A 17,352-nucleotide genomic window follows, 5' to 3' on the forward strand; every position below is an offset into this window, starting at 1 on the left:
ACTTCTAAATATGTATTAATTATCAGTGAGATGAGCTGAGTCGATGGAGGCATGTATAGTATGTTTCGTCTGTCTGTGTAAAGTAATCCCCAGCAGATGTAATACAGTAATACCAACGATTTTTTCAGTCCATCATAATAATCTCCATAAATGTAGGATCGGAATTTGCACGATTAAGCACGTCCAAAGAGACGTGTTTACGGAACTCTTTTTGAAAAAAATTCAGCTTTAACGGGATGAGTCGAGCAACAACGCGTTTCAAACCCAAAATATCCACCAAAATCATTCGAATGGACTCGCGAGAGATATCGAGCTCTCTTACCATATCTCTAACACTTGCAAGACGATTTTCAAGCCCCATATCCTGCACTATTTTAATATTTTCATAAGTTGAAGAGGTCAAAGGAGGTCCAAAAGAAGCAATGTCTTCAACGATCTCTCGACTGCCTTTGAATGTTTTGTATCACTCGTAGTTTTATGTTTTTGATAAAGCTGAATCACGGCAAGCCTTTTCCAACATACGCAACGATTCCGTACACTAAATTTGTTTAAAATTACAAAATTGAGGCAAATTCTTTGTTCGATATTTTTATCCATTGCAAAAATCATAAAACACTACTGAGGTGTACCGACCTAAGCAGCTGCTGTAAACAAACTGGTGGAAAGATCGTCCTACCAACTTAGCTTTTTTAAATATCATTTACCCGGGAATGCTTTTTGTCACAATGTATAAATATTTTGAGAAAAAAAACTTTGAGCAAACGGTATCTCCAAAGAATGTCATGCCATTTCACTTCCAAAATTAGTCAAAATCGGACCATAGCTTTCATGCCCCGGATACCGAACATATCGACCTCAGGAAGTGTAGCCGATTTCTTATCGAAAATGTCACTAAAACTCGGAGATATGTTAATGAAAGTCAAAGAGAAGAAGAGGGTAAGTGGGCTGGTATGAGGTCGCGCCAATACCATCTTTAAGTTAAAGTTGTCTATTCGATTCCAAACATTATTTTTCTGAAAATGTGTTCGCATTTTTATTACATGAAAATTTCATCTGGAAGACTATACATAATACATTCCATAAGTGGCAAAGGGAAAACACAAACTAAGATGTGATCTACATTATTTTCTTTAGTGAAGAGAGAACACAAATTGAAAACCATTTAATGCTTAATGACAGGTGAAATTATTTCCATACAATGTTTTATAACCTACAAACCATTCACACATATTATACATATATATTTACTATGTACTATACATACAAACATTACAGGTGGTTGCTAGGTTGCTTTGTTCCATGCACATACTTACATTTTTCCAGCTTATATTCGGTCATTATAATTTGATAAGAAAGTACACATTTATTTACTTATCCCTCCATCGCATTTTTATTTATATTTCATTTTTATTTACATATTATTTCATACATTTTCATATTTTCTAAATAGAATTTTCTTTTTTCTTATCTTTTGCTCTTTGTGCATTTGCTTATCCATCGTCTAATGGTCAGCAGACAACTCTCATTGTTTTTAATTACCTTAGCTACCGTTTATTTGCGTTCTTTGTATTCTTTTTCATGTTTGTCGATGTTCAAGACAAAAACTCACCCCTCCTTTAGTGTATTCATTTATCTCCATTGTGTCGCATGTGTAATTAAGAATTTACAGTTTGTTCTTAATGCCAGGTGAGTCTACCTTTAAAGACTGCCACGATTTGCTTTTTCTTCCAAATGACATTTTTGACAGTTAGTTTGATTGGCATAACTGTAAGCAGCGGTATAACTGCATCAATAGAAATAGTAGATAGTGTAAAGAGTATATACATATGTATTTATGAAGATTTATTAATATTGTTAAATACTTATACTGTAAGATTATAATAACTACACGACATGGACAGACTCTATAGCCTTACGAATGATACCTCTACTGTATCTCATACTGTGAGCTATGTATACATACCAGATGGACAGACTTCTTGCCTCACAAACGGTACCTCTTTCAGTGTATCATACTGTGAGGCTCCCAAAAACTAAAAGCTGCACAACTGATGATCCATTCTTCTCCCGGGTGTCTTGCTCTACCGTTATATACATGACTTTGCAATTTTATACTCAGATATGTAGATCATTCCATTGCGTTTTGATTTTCCCTGTCATTCTCCTACCCAAATCCTCGTATGAAGAATACATGGGTTCTCCAGTATTTATCACATTTTTGATAGATGGCTGTACGCCACTTTTGGCCACTATTTTGTCGCCATCGATGGCTTTGTGACCTGACACCCAATAAATTGAAGTCATTTGATTTCTCGAAAAACTACATTTCAATGAAACTTTAATTTTGTGAAACGTTTTTATAATCGCAAATTATTATAAAAATTACCTATATTATTTGCTATAAATATATTCTCCCTAGAGCCGATAATATATATTTAAGGTTCATTTAAGCTTTCACCTACATTTGCTTGATATTTAGATGTTGACTCTGAACTCATTCTTCTGCTGAATATTTTTATTCCATAAGCACAGCTTTTCTATTTTTAGAATGCTTGAAATATACTACAGTTCAGTTTAAAGGGCTCTAAAAATCTCTAACTCTTGACAACTCCGTCCTCTTTTTCGCCCCTTCGGTATAAATGTTTAATTTAATTGTGCGCAAATGTGTCTTATAATATACTAAAGCTTTCAATGTAGTGAACATCTTGACCTATTGAAGATAAAAATTTTACACTACCTTACTTAAGCTTTCAGTTATAATAACTTTTAAAACCGATTAGCTTTCTCAATGAAAGCTCCTTTCTTTTTCGAAATGGTTTTATAAATTTAAAGGCAAATAATATGTTTTTTTCATACTTTCGTCTAAACTTTCATTTATGATTTCCATGAAAATCCTTAAACTTTTTCAATGAAAGCTCATTTTTTTTAAATTTCATATAATTGAAATTTTTGTTCTATTTCACTTGGGGCTTTAATGCAGAGATGATGCAACGCAAGCAGTTAATATATTTTTTCATTGTTAGCTTAAGCTTTCACCCACTATTTCCCTAAGCTTTGTCAATGAAAGCTCTTTTTATTTGCGAAAAGTTTTTATTAACATGAGAGCAGATTACCTATATCTATATCTTTTTAACCAAACTTTCATATATTTCTAAAATGTGAGATAAAAGTTCAATGGAAACTCATTTTTGCCTAAAGTTTTTATAATAATAAATATTTGTTACATCTTTTTACGCAAATTTTTATATATCACTAAAATATAATATCTTTGAAATGAGAGATGAAAGCTCCATGGATGCTCATTTTCGCTTAAGGTTTGAAAAAGAGTAAATTTTTGTTACATCTTTTCACCCAACTTTCATGTGTCTCTAAAATATTATATCTGTAAAATGAGAGATGAAAGCTCAGTAGAAGTTCATTTTTGCCTAAAGTTTGTATAATAGTAAATTTTTGTTATAATTAACCATAGTTAACATGCTAGAGCATGATTAAATATCTTAACTTTTTTCACTTAAGCTTTCACATACGATTTTCTCAAATTTTGTCAATGAAAGCTATATGTTGACAATTTTTTTTCATGTAACTATGCCGTGTTGCAGAAATCTCATGGCTATTCTTAAATCCTGTTATCAAAACTTTCACAAATAATTTCCCTAAAAAGCTCTTAGCTTTATTAATGAAAGCTCTTTTTTTGTGAAAAGTTTTTATTAATAAGAGAGTGGATTATTTATATATATCTTTTTACTTTTTGTCTTTTCATATGTCTCTAAAATGAGAGATGAAAGCTCAATAAAAGCTCATTTTTGGCAAAAGCTTGTATTATTGTAAATTTTTTATTTCAATTTAATATAGCTTTTAATGCAAGCATGCTTTAGCTAGAGCGGTGCTCTATATTAACGTTTTTCACTTAAGCTTTCACTTGCGATTTTTTTAAATTTTTCGAATAAAAGCTCAATTTTGCAAAAAGTTTTTATTAATTTCAATCTCATGGTTATTCTTCATACTAAACTTTCGCTAATGACTTCGCTAAAAATCTCCAAGCTTTAACAATGAAAGCTCTTAAGTTTTGCCGAAATTAACTTTTAAGCTTTAATGTGAAATTATATGAAAGTTTCTTCCATTGTCTAGCAAAATATAAACGACACCGTACAAACAGCTGACAAAGCTTGCTTAAGTTTTACACCAGCTGTGCTTTCTGGTCGTTCTCGCCATTCTGAGTTAAGTTTTGGAATTTTGTGTATCATTTTGTTTGTTCAGCGCAGTCTTCTGTAGGCTTAAACAAAATGGTGTGCCTAGCACTCATACGACAGTTAGTATGTAACCACGTGGCACTTTAGTTATATATATAATACCGAGTGTGTAGTAAGAGTGCGAGTAATATATATGTAAAAGCTTGCAATTATATACCATAAGTAACGAGACAAAGCTGCAAATAAACCGTTCGTTTACACCCACTGGATATGCTTACACCAATCCCAGCGACCAAAAAAATGTATTTATTCTTATCAGGCGACACACACGCATTGCTCACCTTCCGCTACAGTCCTTATCTTCAGTTGTTTATTTTCTTTTTTTACGCACTTCTGAAAATCATCACATGTATATATGGAAAATGCTCGAATCAGCAGCCAAAGTCTGGGTTAAAATTGTCAGAGCTGTATATATGCATATATATGTAAATTTGAAATGCTTATATACTAAACTTTATTTATATACCACACATACATTTATTTGATATTGTATGCGAAGCCATATAAGACCTCATGTGCAGCTACATATTTATTTATCCATATAAACATATATTTATCCATATATTCAGTTGCGTGTGTGTGTGTGGCACTTCATAACAGTCAAAGAAATTTCAGAAAAGTTCGTGACGCCCCAAAATCGCTAGCGCATATCCGCACACAACGGCAGCGCTGTTAACGACTGCAGCGAGTTTGAGGAAAACTCGTAGAAAACTCGTGGAAAATCGTGAGTTTTTCAGCGTCGCAACTCATCTTTTCAGCCATATATAGCAGAGCATAGCCACCCACAGCCCACATATATAGACATGGCGGCGTGTATATACATATATGTGCATGTACGAGCAAAAAGAGACAGAGCATACTCAACACACGCCTCATACATCAACGCATAACTGTACATATACACACATATATGAGTGCTGGAGCGCTTATGCTTACTCACATGGGTATGTATGACGATGTGCGTTGGAAAGTCGTGAAAAACGCGCATATTCCTATTTTTCGCTTTACTCTTCTGCTTTGCAGCATAGCTCATCCTTGCCACCTTACCATACTGCCGCCATATAGGTACATAAACAGCAATGAAAACAAAAATTGTAAGATTCTGTGAAAAAAGGGGTAGAAAGGGCGCTTTTCCACGGCCTAAGCCAGTCAGCCAATTCCACTTTTTCGCATAAAATACAAATATACCGTTATATGTATGTATGCAGTGGCCGGCGCGCATGGTAGGCGAAACGCGAGAGCCAGCGAGCGCACAAACGCGAATGACAGCGTAGATTTGTGCGTTGCGTGCACGTTTCAAGCGTTGGTAGTTGGGGAGGACAACACGGCGTATACGTGACGTGGCATACAAGTGTGCTGCTGACTCTCTTTATATTGTATATATGCATAACGGTGAAGCACTCGTGTACTTTTTCTGCTTTTTATATAACTTAACGCGTGTGCGTATATTTGTAGCTGACTGTGTGTGTTTAGATAACGGCATCGAAATAACTCTTTCTGCTAAAAATTGTAACACGAACGGGTTAAGTAATTTGCCCAACGGCAAAAAGGACACTTTGGAAAAAATGGTGTAGCAGTAAATTTGGTAAACTGTTAAGAAGGTTGGAAATGTAAGAAATGTTGGGGTGGAAAACACTTGGCGGGGGTGGTTAGTTTAAAAACTTTCACTTTCTTAGCTGTAGCCGTGCAAATCGAATTTTTTGAGGTGAAAATTGAGAAATATTGAGTATAGAATGTATAGAAAAAGAAAATTCCGAAAATTTAAAAGAAGTATTGATTATAGAATGTGTGGAAATATTCAATTTAAATGGTAAAATATTTACATTTTTCGAATTTTTAATGACATTTACTAATACTTATTATTTTACATTAAATAATTAACCAAAAATAGTTAATAATTGTCGAAAAATAATATGGCGTAGTAGGGTGGGTAATAATACGAATATTTTCTTTGCTTAGTACTGTGGTTCTTAGACACCTTCACGAAATTTTTTGCATCTTTACGTTTTTCACTTAAGCTTTCACATACGATTTTCTCAAATTTTGTCAATGAAAGCTATATTTTGACAATTTTTTTTTTATGTAACTATGCCTATGTCTCATGGCTCTTTTTAAATTCTGTTATCAAAACTTTCACAAATAATTTCCCTAAAAAGCTCTTAGCTTTATTAGTGAAAGCTCGTTTTTTGCGAAAAGTTTTTATTAATAAGAGAGTAAATTATTTATTTATATCTCTTTCATGTAAGCAATGTCTCTAAAATGAGAGATGAAAGCTCAATGAAAGCTCATTTTTGGCAAAAGCTTGTATCATTGTAAATTTTTTATTGCAATTTAATGTAGTTTTTAATGCAAACATGCTCTAGCTAGAGCAGTTAATCTATATTAAAATAGTTAATAATTGTCGAAAAATAATATGGTGTAGTAGGGTGGTTAAAAATACGAATATTTTCTTCGTTTGGCACTTTGGTTCTTAGACACCTGCACGAAATGTTTTTGCAAGTATCAGCTCTTAATTACAACCGGAAGGTCCTCCGCCTTACAGTTTTCAATCTTTTCTTATTATTAGTTAAAAACAAAACTCATATATCGCTTCCAACCACTTGAAAAAATATATCATTTAATAAATTTTGTAGGAAATTGAATGCTGTACAAAATGGGTTTTTCGTATTTTGAGGTAAACGGGAGAGTATGGCACTGACAACAGGATGCAGGAATGCGCCACTCCAAGCTACAACTGGGTGGGTACAACCTTGCAAGGTTTAAGGAAATAATCAACCTCCCCTGAGACAAGTTCCGCCTCCTTGTTGCGGTCTATATGGAGCACTTCAGGCTTAGGAAAGCCGTGTCCAACATGGGTGTAGTCTCTTGCTATAGTACACCTGATTCCAGCTTGCCAACTGCAGAAAAAGACTCAAGGCCACAGGTTTCATCTACGTGGACAGGAATCACTTCACTTCAGTCACGCCCAGCAAGCTTCTGAAATTGTTCAGTGTGCTGTACCTTTGTGACCATACATATGTGATTTAGTAGAGGGCACAATAGACCAGTGCAAAGCCTCAATATTTTTCCAGAAAAAAGTGGATTATATGGTATGTTGTATTAAAAAATAAATATTGCTGATTTTTTTTCTGAAAAATCATGGAAGTATTGACATAAAATTTATGAACAAGGTGTCTCTTATTTCTAAAAAATAAAATAAAAATAAATCAAAAAAACAAAAATATATAAAAAAAGTTTCAGTTCGCATAGTTTCTTGTAACCTTAAGAATGATTATTATGTATGTTCATCTTACGAATAGTTCTTTCCATACTCGACTGGAGGGTCCAAATCATGAATAAATATAATCTGTGAGCAACTTCGAGACAAAATCTAAGATTAGGCATGATCTAAGCAATTTTCGAGCCAAAAATCTTATTTAACATGCTTCTAAGGCATGTGGTATTGACTAAAATGGGCTTTCCACAATCTTTTTTTTTTATAGAAAAATTAACAAATGATGGCCCGTTGAAACAAAAATATTGTCTTCTAAAAATTTAACGTTTGTAGTTGTTGTTGTAGCGACAGGAAACATTCTTGAAGTAATTCGTTTACATCCGATTATCGTGGGCACGCTAAAATACCGTTCGAATTTGGTTCAAGTGAAGACCAGCCATCTTCGCTTGACTCACTTTCATTTCTAATAACGAACGACTCACTGCTAACCTTGTGTATATGGACCTCCCTGCACTTTGTATTTCTAAATAGTATGAACCACACTATACTCTGTATATGCCGCTACTTAGCTTTTCTCAGCTTCTATCATTCAGCAAGTCACATACAACTTATGAAGTTATAACTCCACAAAGTCAGAACTTGACTATCCCACGAAAACAAAACAAAAATTGCCAAATAAACTCTGACAAATTAGGATTTTTTTGCGAAACAACTTCATCCAAAAATGCCAAAAACAAAAACCAAAAACTCACTACTAAACTCCAAATGAAAAGTAAACTTTTCGGTTGCAGCATTTCTTCGAAGAATTGCAGCGAATTGAAAGTTGAAATGAATTTGAAATCTAATTGGGAAGCTGCGTTCGCAACAGTTTGGCAAAACGCGATACATGCATACGTACACACATGCATGTCGTTAATGCAGATATTCGGGCGCAGGATATGAGGCATCCTAGCCTTGATGGCTGCCTTCGGTGGGAAGTTCATGGCGACTGCAATTATTCTTTGTCTCCCATTCATTTGCTTGACGGACGGATAGTAGTTGTTGCTAACTATGTTGTTGTTGTAGATCATGTTGTGCTTTGTCCATGCAGTTGTTGCTGTGCTGGGCTCATTATTGCTGCTGCTGCTGGGTATATTCATTTATATTGTTGCCAAAGTATTTTTCGTTAATTTTCTCCAGCAATCGCTGGGTTATTGCGTCGTTCCATGCTCGTGCCGTCAACCACATACTCATTTCCTTCGCGCGTTGCCTTACCGGAATTTTACTTTCTTCTCCGCCATGGTATGTATTCGTCTGCACGCCATACGTCAGCGTTGCTGGAATAATTTCGGCGGACTTCCTTTTGCCGGCAGCGTCTTCATCTTCATTCGCTTGGCTCGGCTGTGTAACCATGGCCGCTACTAAGTTGCCGTTACCCGCGGAGTCGTTCGTTGTCCACACAACCAGCTTATATATGTATGTATGTAGTATAAGCGCTCGGCTGTCCACTTGCTGCTTGGCTTTGAGAGTATGTGCGTGTGATTATGCGCCGACATTTGTCTTAAGTTGAAATTTGAGCTGGAAAGACAATAGAAAATACGATAAAAAATAAATAGCTCGAAAACAAATACACGTTTTTTTTTTTGTTTTTAATACAGCTGGGGCAGCATTAAGCTTTGGGTTAGCTTTCAGCGGACATCCTTAGCTTTGGTACTATTTTTTTTTTAATTTTTATGCCCTTAACGGGGTATATTGAATTGAAATTTGTAACACAAGAGTGAAACTTCGAAGATCCCTTAAATATATGTATATACAAACAATCAACGTGACGAGCTGAGTCAATTAAGCCAGACCCGTCTGTCAATCTATCCAACCGTCTCTCTATGTATTTGCGAACTTGTCCCTCAGTTATCGAGCTATCGATCTGAAATTTCGTACCTTGACTTTTCTCTTCAAGAAGTGCCTTAGCAGTCGGAACCGCCGATATCGGTTCACTATAGCGTATAGCTGCCGTACAAAGTAACTGATCCACATCAGATGCTCATATGAAAAAAATTTTTATTTCACAAGCTAGCTTTACAAAATTTGATATGGAATATTTTTCGGAGTAATACTATAATCTCAGAAGAAATTGTTGAGATCAAACCACTATTGGGTATAGCTGTCGTACGAAACGATTAATCCGAATCAAGTCCCTGTATGGAAAACTTTTTTATTCAATGAGCTATCTTCACGAAATTATACCAGAGTTATATGACAAGGAAACGCTACAGTCTCCGAAGAAAGTTTTGAGATCGGATCTATATAGTATACAGCTGTCATACAAACTGACGATTCAAAATATGCTTCTCATATGGAAAACTTTTTTATTCAGCAAGATATCTTCACGAAATTTGGCATAACTGATTATCCATACCAAGGCTCTAATCTCACCAAATACTGTTTGAATCAGAGCACTATATCATATAGCTGCCATACAAACTGATCAATCCAAATCAATTACTTGTATGAAAAACTTTTTTATTTAACGAGGTATCTTCACAAAATTCGCCATAACTGATTACTAAAGACAAGACTCTATTCTCACCAAATACTATTTGGATCAGAGCACTATATCATATAGCTGCCATACAAACTGATTCAATCAAAATCAAGTGCTTGTATGAAAAACTTTTTTATTCCATCACATATCTTGCCGAAATTTGACATAGCTTATTTTCAAAGGCAACGCTACAATCTCTGCACATATTGTTCAGATCGGCGCACTATAACATATAGCTGCCATACAAGCTACCTAAGAATATTAAAATTTTCTAAGCAAAACTCTTTTATATTGTATGTTTAGGGTATTATGACTTTGCTGCCGCCGTAGTTAACGTTTTTTTTTTTTTTGTTGTTAGCTTTTTTTGCACTTTCCTCTCATTTCCTTCAGCTGCTTTTCTCTTTCATTTATGTGAAATTTCAATTAATTTGCTAAGACAAGACAACATTGCGTCGCTTCCTTCCGATCGTCTTCGCAGAATTTTTTTTCCCAAATTTCGTCTCAGACAGTTTTCCCACTCTTTGCTGCCAATTGTGTTTATTTTTTATGTTATGCTTAAAGAAATGTCACAAGAATTATCTTTATTGTCACATTTTTAGCTTTACTTTGATAAAAAACAGACTTCTGCAATTACATTGTTTCGCATGTGTAAAAGGACAATGCAAGGAGACAAAACAAATTCCTTTTTTATTTCTTGCCGCACATCTAATGAAGCCAGCTTGCACAGTTGGCTGTCAAAATATTCGTATGTGTATGTGTGTGCTTATTTTTTCAATTTCATATTCAATTCGGTGACAGGCTTTTGCTGTTTGTAAAGCGAATTTCGGCTGAAGGATAGCAATTAACATTTGTTTTTCATATTTTAAGTTTATTGCCATTTTTTTATCTAGTCTGCGTCTTCGTTATCTGCTGAGATTACTTTAGAAAATTAAAAAAAAAATAAAAGAAATTTTATTTTTCACTTCGTAGGTAATAATATTGCACCGAGTTTGGTTGAAATATCCCAATAAGTGGTATTATACGCCAAAAGACGTTAAGGAAAATAGTTTCTTCTGTTTTAATAATTGTTCCAATAGATATATAAAACCCATCATAACATTAAATATTTTTTCCATTATGAATACCTTAGAACGCCCCGCATAAGCGACTGATAATAAAACAGCGATCCTTCGACTATGATGCCACGAAAAAATTAATGGCATGTGACCTCGAAGACTCTGACTTATCTTATCTATAATTTTAGCGTACTGTTTTCACTTTAATGTGATCTATATATTTGGAATCTCTTGATGGACTCTCTACTTGGCTTGAGTCACTTTGTAAGTGTTGCGCTCTTGCGGATGAGCTTCTTCTTCTGAAGCGGGCGGGAGGATAATTTTTAGAAAATGTAAATACTTGGGGGTGTAGGTGTGAGGGTGGATATATCGATGGAGAAACGGTGACTACTTAAGGGCAGATTGTTGCCGGTACATCCACCGATGGTGTGGGTGAACGGGTCAGCATCAAATACGTGGGGCTGACCAAGAGTGAAAGTAATATGTTTCAATCCCCATTTGGCGAATGCATTTGAGACACATTTTGCAGAGTCTCGAGCGTCGTGCTGTTCGCACTATATATCGTGGTTTTTTTGTAGCCTATGCCACTTGTGGAGCCGCTATGTGGTGGGAAGCAGCCACGACAGCCTTGAGGTGCAAAAACTCTTCTTAATACAGCATTGTATGATGCTTGCCTGTTTGCCTATATGTCGCACAGTCTCAACGGATGTTTTGCAGGTTTTGTTAGGTGTACCCCTCCTAACCCGATTGTCATACAGCGAGCTGTTTATTTCAGGTTAAGAAGGAGTGTGTCTTTGCTGCGGGATGACTGGATTTCCGATGACGATATGGAGAGGAAGGGTATAGGATAGGGTGTAGATAACAAGACTGTTCGGACAATAGTCCTAACGGTCGAATGACTTATGAGTACATTCGGGACGTTGGATTTGTTGAGAGTCACCCAGACTTCAGATTCTGCCTGAGTCTAGGTTTTCTGCTTAGGAGCATGGGTCTCTGAATGCACTTTTGCATCAAAAGCATCTATATGATTGGTCGGGTTGTTTTTGTGAGGCGGGGGTGGAGAACTAGGTGCATGTAATTGCAGAATGACCGATGTATTCGAAAATTAGGGATCTGGATGGTTTGAGGATTAGCTGCACTGATGAACTTTTAGATGTTAGCGGTGTGATCTGAACTAGTCGGAACGCTGAACAGTTAGGGTCGTTTGCTCGTAAAAAGCTTAGGCGGCTAAGGCATTTAACTGAGAATTAGGGTTAGTTTCTTCTGTGAATTGTACGTGCGTATGGGGTCCACCTCACCAGTCCAGAGCAGGGTGGAAGCTCAACTGGTAGTAGTTTCTGGTACGAAGTCTAACCGGAGAATTAATTCTCGTACCACGGGGAGCAGGAACCCGTGGAGCTTGCCCCAACTTATTCATGTGTACAGGCCCTCGGAGAGTATCGGGATGGTTGTAGTTAAAACCCGAATGCGGGAAGAACTGACACTAATTAACACATTGAGGGTTTAGATTGATTTAGCATAAGTTTTTCCATTCCACACTGCGAATTGGTCTGAAAAGAATAGGGCGATCAACACATTGTTTTGAATGGTGCTTTTAAGCGTCGTGGGGTAAGGCTGTCGTCAGCAAGTAACCACGTTAAACACACCGTCTTGATTTCAAAAACCATAAAGATCTTTGATATACTTTAACACAAGTTTTTTAGTAGCCCAAAATTGGGCGCCATAATGGTAAGATGACCAGCCGCAACACAGGGTTACGGCCCTATCATTCATTGTGCAGCTGCAGAGTGGCCAACCCCGTCAGCTAGTTCATTCCAGGATATACCCTTGTGACCTGGCAATCAGATGAAGTGTACTTGGTCACAACCTGATACGCTATTCAGGCGTTCTGTGCACTTCTGTACCAGTAGCGATTTAATATCGTAAGCTGATATCGCTTTAAGCGTCGCTTGACTATATCTGGGCATGACGATACTTTCATTACGATAGCTTCATTGGAAGTTTACCTATACGCACCGACTTATAGTAAAGACTTCCGCATAGAAGATGCTCAGAAAAAGTTCCATAGGTACTTGTATGAAGAGTTTGTTATGACGGTCCTGCGACTCCTGCACTAATTCATTCCGTCATTTTCGAGCCGATGGTGTACCACTTGATTGTGCCATCCCTTCGTGGTGGATAGAGGTGTCCAGAACGTACGCATTTCATCCGATGAACAGATGCATGCAAGACGTTGCATTTTCGATAGTTGAAGCCCTACCAAAGTCTGTGTGGTGCTTTCGAAGCCCAAGACACCGCTCCATACGTAACAATCGGTCTCGTAAAGTCGATTGCACATTTCAAAGAGATTAGTTCACCAATGCTGAACACTTACTATAACTCACTCGAGTTAATATTCAGCGTAGCCACTGTTTCTTGATTCGCTGAACTATATTAATGACGTTGTATATCTCGTATAGCTCATCGTTTCATCGAATGCGATATTTGCCGTTGCCTATGCGCAAAGGACCATAAAACTTCCGCAGAACCTTTCTCTCGAAAACTCGTAGCATCGACTGATCAGATGTTGTCGTCGTCTTTGCTTTGTTTTTGCCGTGTATGAAGGTGACAAAATTCATGCCGAGCAAGGGTCATTTGCATTTCATTCAAGAAATGCAGCTCAGGCGGATGAAATGATTGTGATTATGGGAAACGTCGTATTAGTAAAAAAAAGTGTGAGTAATGGTTTCATGAGTTCAAAACTGGTGAATATGACCCTGGAGACAAGAAACCGAACCCAAAAAAATTTGGCTCGACTCAGTATAGTATAGAACTCTTACAAACAGGCGAAACCATTACAGGAGCTCTCTATCGAACGCAACTAACACGTTTGAGTCGAGCGTTGAAGGAAAAACGCCCACAATACTCGGAAAGACATGACAAAATAATTGTCCTGCAAGACAACGCTCGACCACATGTTTCCAAGATCGTGAAAACACACTTGGAAACTTTGAACTGGAACAGCCTAACCCAACCGCCGTAATTTCTTGACATCGCCGCTTCGAATTTCTAATTACTCCGATTGGTAACGGATAGTCTGCCGAACAGCACAAGTGTTTTCACAAAGAACCAAAAAAACTGATCGATTCATGAATCGTGTCAAAAGACAAACAATTTTTTCGACGAGGAATTCAGAAGCTGCCACATAGGTTGAGAAAAAGTCATGGCTAGCGATGGAGAATAATTTGAATACTAAGAAAAAACGGTGGTTTTCTATTGTACGCCTGATAGTTTCGTTAAAGACTCCTTTGAGATTTTAACTTAAAACTAAACTGGTCGAGTTGCTACAACACCAAAACAACTATAATTTTGAAATAAAAAATAATTTTGAAATATCTTTTAAGGTAGTAGTCTGGTAACTTATGCCTATTTTCATGACTTCTTTGGAGGGTGGATTTTTATAGAAAAATATAAATGAATTATCCTGAATATTAAGAGAGTTTACATATTGAAAATACAAAAAAAAATTACTTGAAAAAATTTAATACTTTATTACTATTATTATTGTCACTCGAAGTTGGAAACTCAAAAAAAATGCACGCAGGTGGCCCGGGTGATTTTGGCTCTTGATGTTATCTGAAATCAAATATTCTTGATTATTCTTAATCTATAGACATGTCATTCTGGTCGGAACTACCGAAGTTAAATTTCAAGGATAAATAACAAAATGGCGGACTTTGAAAAAAGTCCTTTTATTTTAGCAAAGAAAGGGTTATAAAATAAAAAGTTAGAGGTGAAAAGAATTCTCGTTAGTACCGACGAGAACTATAAGTGTGTAGCCTGTTAAAATTTGAAAGCAATCAATTCAGTAGAGTTAGGACCCGGGCCGACCAAAAATACAATGTTTTGAGAAAAACGCATTTAAAGTTCAACAACTCAGAGATAGAGGACTCCGAGGCGCTCTAGGAAACTCGTTATAACTCACGAAATATTTCGAATTTCTGTCTGAAATTTTCACAGTATATTCTCAAGGCATTGTACTTTCAAATTAAGTAAAAAAAAATTCGGGTCCAAGTCACCAGACTACTACCTTAAGTGACATATTTTTGTATATCGTCACCTAAAATGCAAAACAACGTATCACCAAAAAACCGAAATTGGGTTTTTTATTGCTTACGATTCCTTACATCATATTACATATATGTAGCATTTAATTTTCAGCTTTGGCAGTCAGATATAACCAATATATAACCAATATGTAACCAATATATAACCAATATGTAACCAATATATAACCAATATGTCACCATTTTATAACAAAAACTCAAATTTTGTTTCAATATGTTTGATTTCTATTATATCGTTTTTCCTTCGTCTGTAAACTAATGAAAGTGATGTTCCGTTACTTTGCATCGAAATTGAGTTTTTTTATTGCTTACGATTCACTACTTCATATTAAATATTTGTAGCATTAAATTTTCAGCTTTCGCTGTCAGATATAACCAATATATAACCAATATGTAACCTATATATAACCAATACATAACCAATTTATAACCAATATGTAACCTATATATAACCATTTTATAACAAAAACCCAAATTTTGTTTCAATAGGTTTGATTTCTATTATATCGTTGTTCCTTCGCCTGTAAACTAATGAAAAGTGATGTTCCGTTATTTTGCATTTTAGGTGAGGATAAGGATAAACTATGAAAAAATGGAAAAACCCAAAATTTCAATTTTTTTTACAAATATCTGGACTAGACTACCAGCTTAAAATCAAGTCTTAATTCTGACTTAAAATTAAATCAAATTATTAAATAAGCTGCTTTCTATGCCCACTGAGAATTTTTCTTGCCACAGCAGCCGCTCGCTGGCTTTTCATTGCATTCACCGTCGGCAACTCGCTTTTTGCACCACCGACGGCAAATCGTTAAAGTCGCAGGAAAGTGCTTAATTATTCTGCCGCACATTTATGAGCGTTTTTCGCACAACTACACACACACACGCACACATGCTTATATGAGTATATTTTATATAACTGTATATATATGCACAAAAACGAAGGAGTACACAAAATTTTCACAGCACACATTACTCCACCCACTTAACGGTGCACACAAATCAGTGGCACATAAATATCACGCACGTCATATGCGGAGCGGAGCGCACGTCAGCAGCATGCACTAAACATTCTAAGCGCTAAACACTTTTCACACATTCAGCAGCAGCCGAGGCAGGGAAAAGCGAAGCTATGAAAAAGGCAAACACACACACACATACATATGTGTATGTACATATGTATATGTATTTGAAGCGAGAGTCGACAGAGCGCACTGGAAGCTCGGATAAAAATGTAGTTTGCACTTCGGTAGTTGGTTGGTGAGCTGGGTGTATGTGTGTTTGTGTGGGTGTGCGCTGCAGTGCACCTTCTGCCACATGCTTAGTTGCAAGTATGTATTGAAGTATATATGTATATTTGAATGAGTTTTTGTGGATATGTGTATGTGGCTGCAGTTGTTATAAGTATGTTTGTATGTATGTGAGTATGTCTGTATGTAAGTATGTATGCTGAAAATCATGCAACGTGCATGTGGCATCACTTTCCAGTCCAACTTCCGCTACTGACAGCAGCAAATACATAAATAACTGCAACTATATGCACTTGCAGGCTTTCATGCGTGTGTAAAATAGTTTAACGGTTGTTCTATGCAAATTATATGCCACCAAAAAATTAGTGTTGCAAGTAAGTAACACGAAATTCAGCATTTTTGCCTGCCACACGACCAGCAACGACTTTTGTCTCACAAAATCTGACAAGTTATGCAATTATCAACAACAACAACTATCAATAAAATCCATTACACTTATGTTTCACTGAAGTTGCATGCAACATCTTCACTATTATGCAATATTATGCCACAATAAACACTCTAAGCACACACTAGCTGTCCGCAAATCCACCAACAACCGCAATAACGCGCCGGCAATGCCGCCATGGCAGCTCCCGCGCCGGCTACAAGTGACTGCCGCCATTGTTAGATTTTTCAAATTTCACTTTTCACTGCTTTTTCGCGGCGGCTTGCAGTGGCCAGCGACTCATGACGCGTCACCTACTGACCGTCGTCCACCAACTGATTTGTCCACTCGCTGCCCGCCTGCTTAGTGTTTCACTGTGTTGCCGCCGCACGCTTAATTTGACTAGTGTCCTGCGCCGTTTTTGTTGTTGTTCGTTTTTCTTTTTTTTTTGTTTTGGTTTCTTACTTCCTACTACGTTAAGCGTTGCTGCGCGTCCACCACCATGTCGCGTCGTCGCCGCTTCCGCGCCTCG

The 17,352-nt window shown here is 36.5% G+C and overlaps 1 long non-coding RNA gene across 1 annotated transcript; it reads right to left on the minus strand.

Annotated features, from left to right (window-relative positions):
• Nucleotides 1-1,382: 1,382 nt before the first annotated feature.
• On the minus strand, nucleotides 1,383-17,137 carry LOC126756076 (uncharacterized). Its single transcript, XR_007666544.1, has 3 exons — nucleotides 16,887-17,137; nucleotides 8,363-9,021; nucleotides 1,383-1,783 (listed from the first exon to the last, which is right to left on the minus strand). It is a non-coding gene; the product is annotated as an uncharacterized LOC126756076 (long non-coding RNA).
• Nucleotides 17,138-17,352: the final 215 nt, after the last annotated feature.

This window comes from Bactrocera neohumeralis, chromosome 4, assembly GCF_024586455.1.
Source record: "Bactrocera neohumeralis isolate Rockhampton chromosome 4, APGP_CSIRO_Bneo_wtdbg2-racon-allhic-juicebox.fasta_v2, whole genome shotgun sequence".
Lineage (NCBI taxonomy): Eukaryota > Metazoa > Arthropoda > Insecta > Diptera > Tephritidae > Bactrocera > Bactrocera neohumeralis.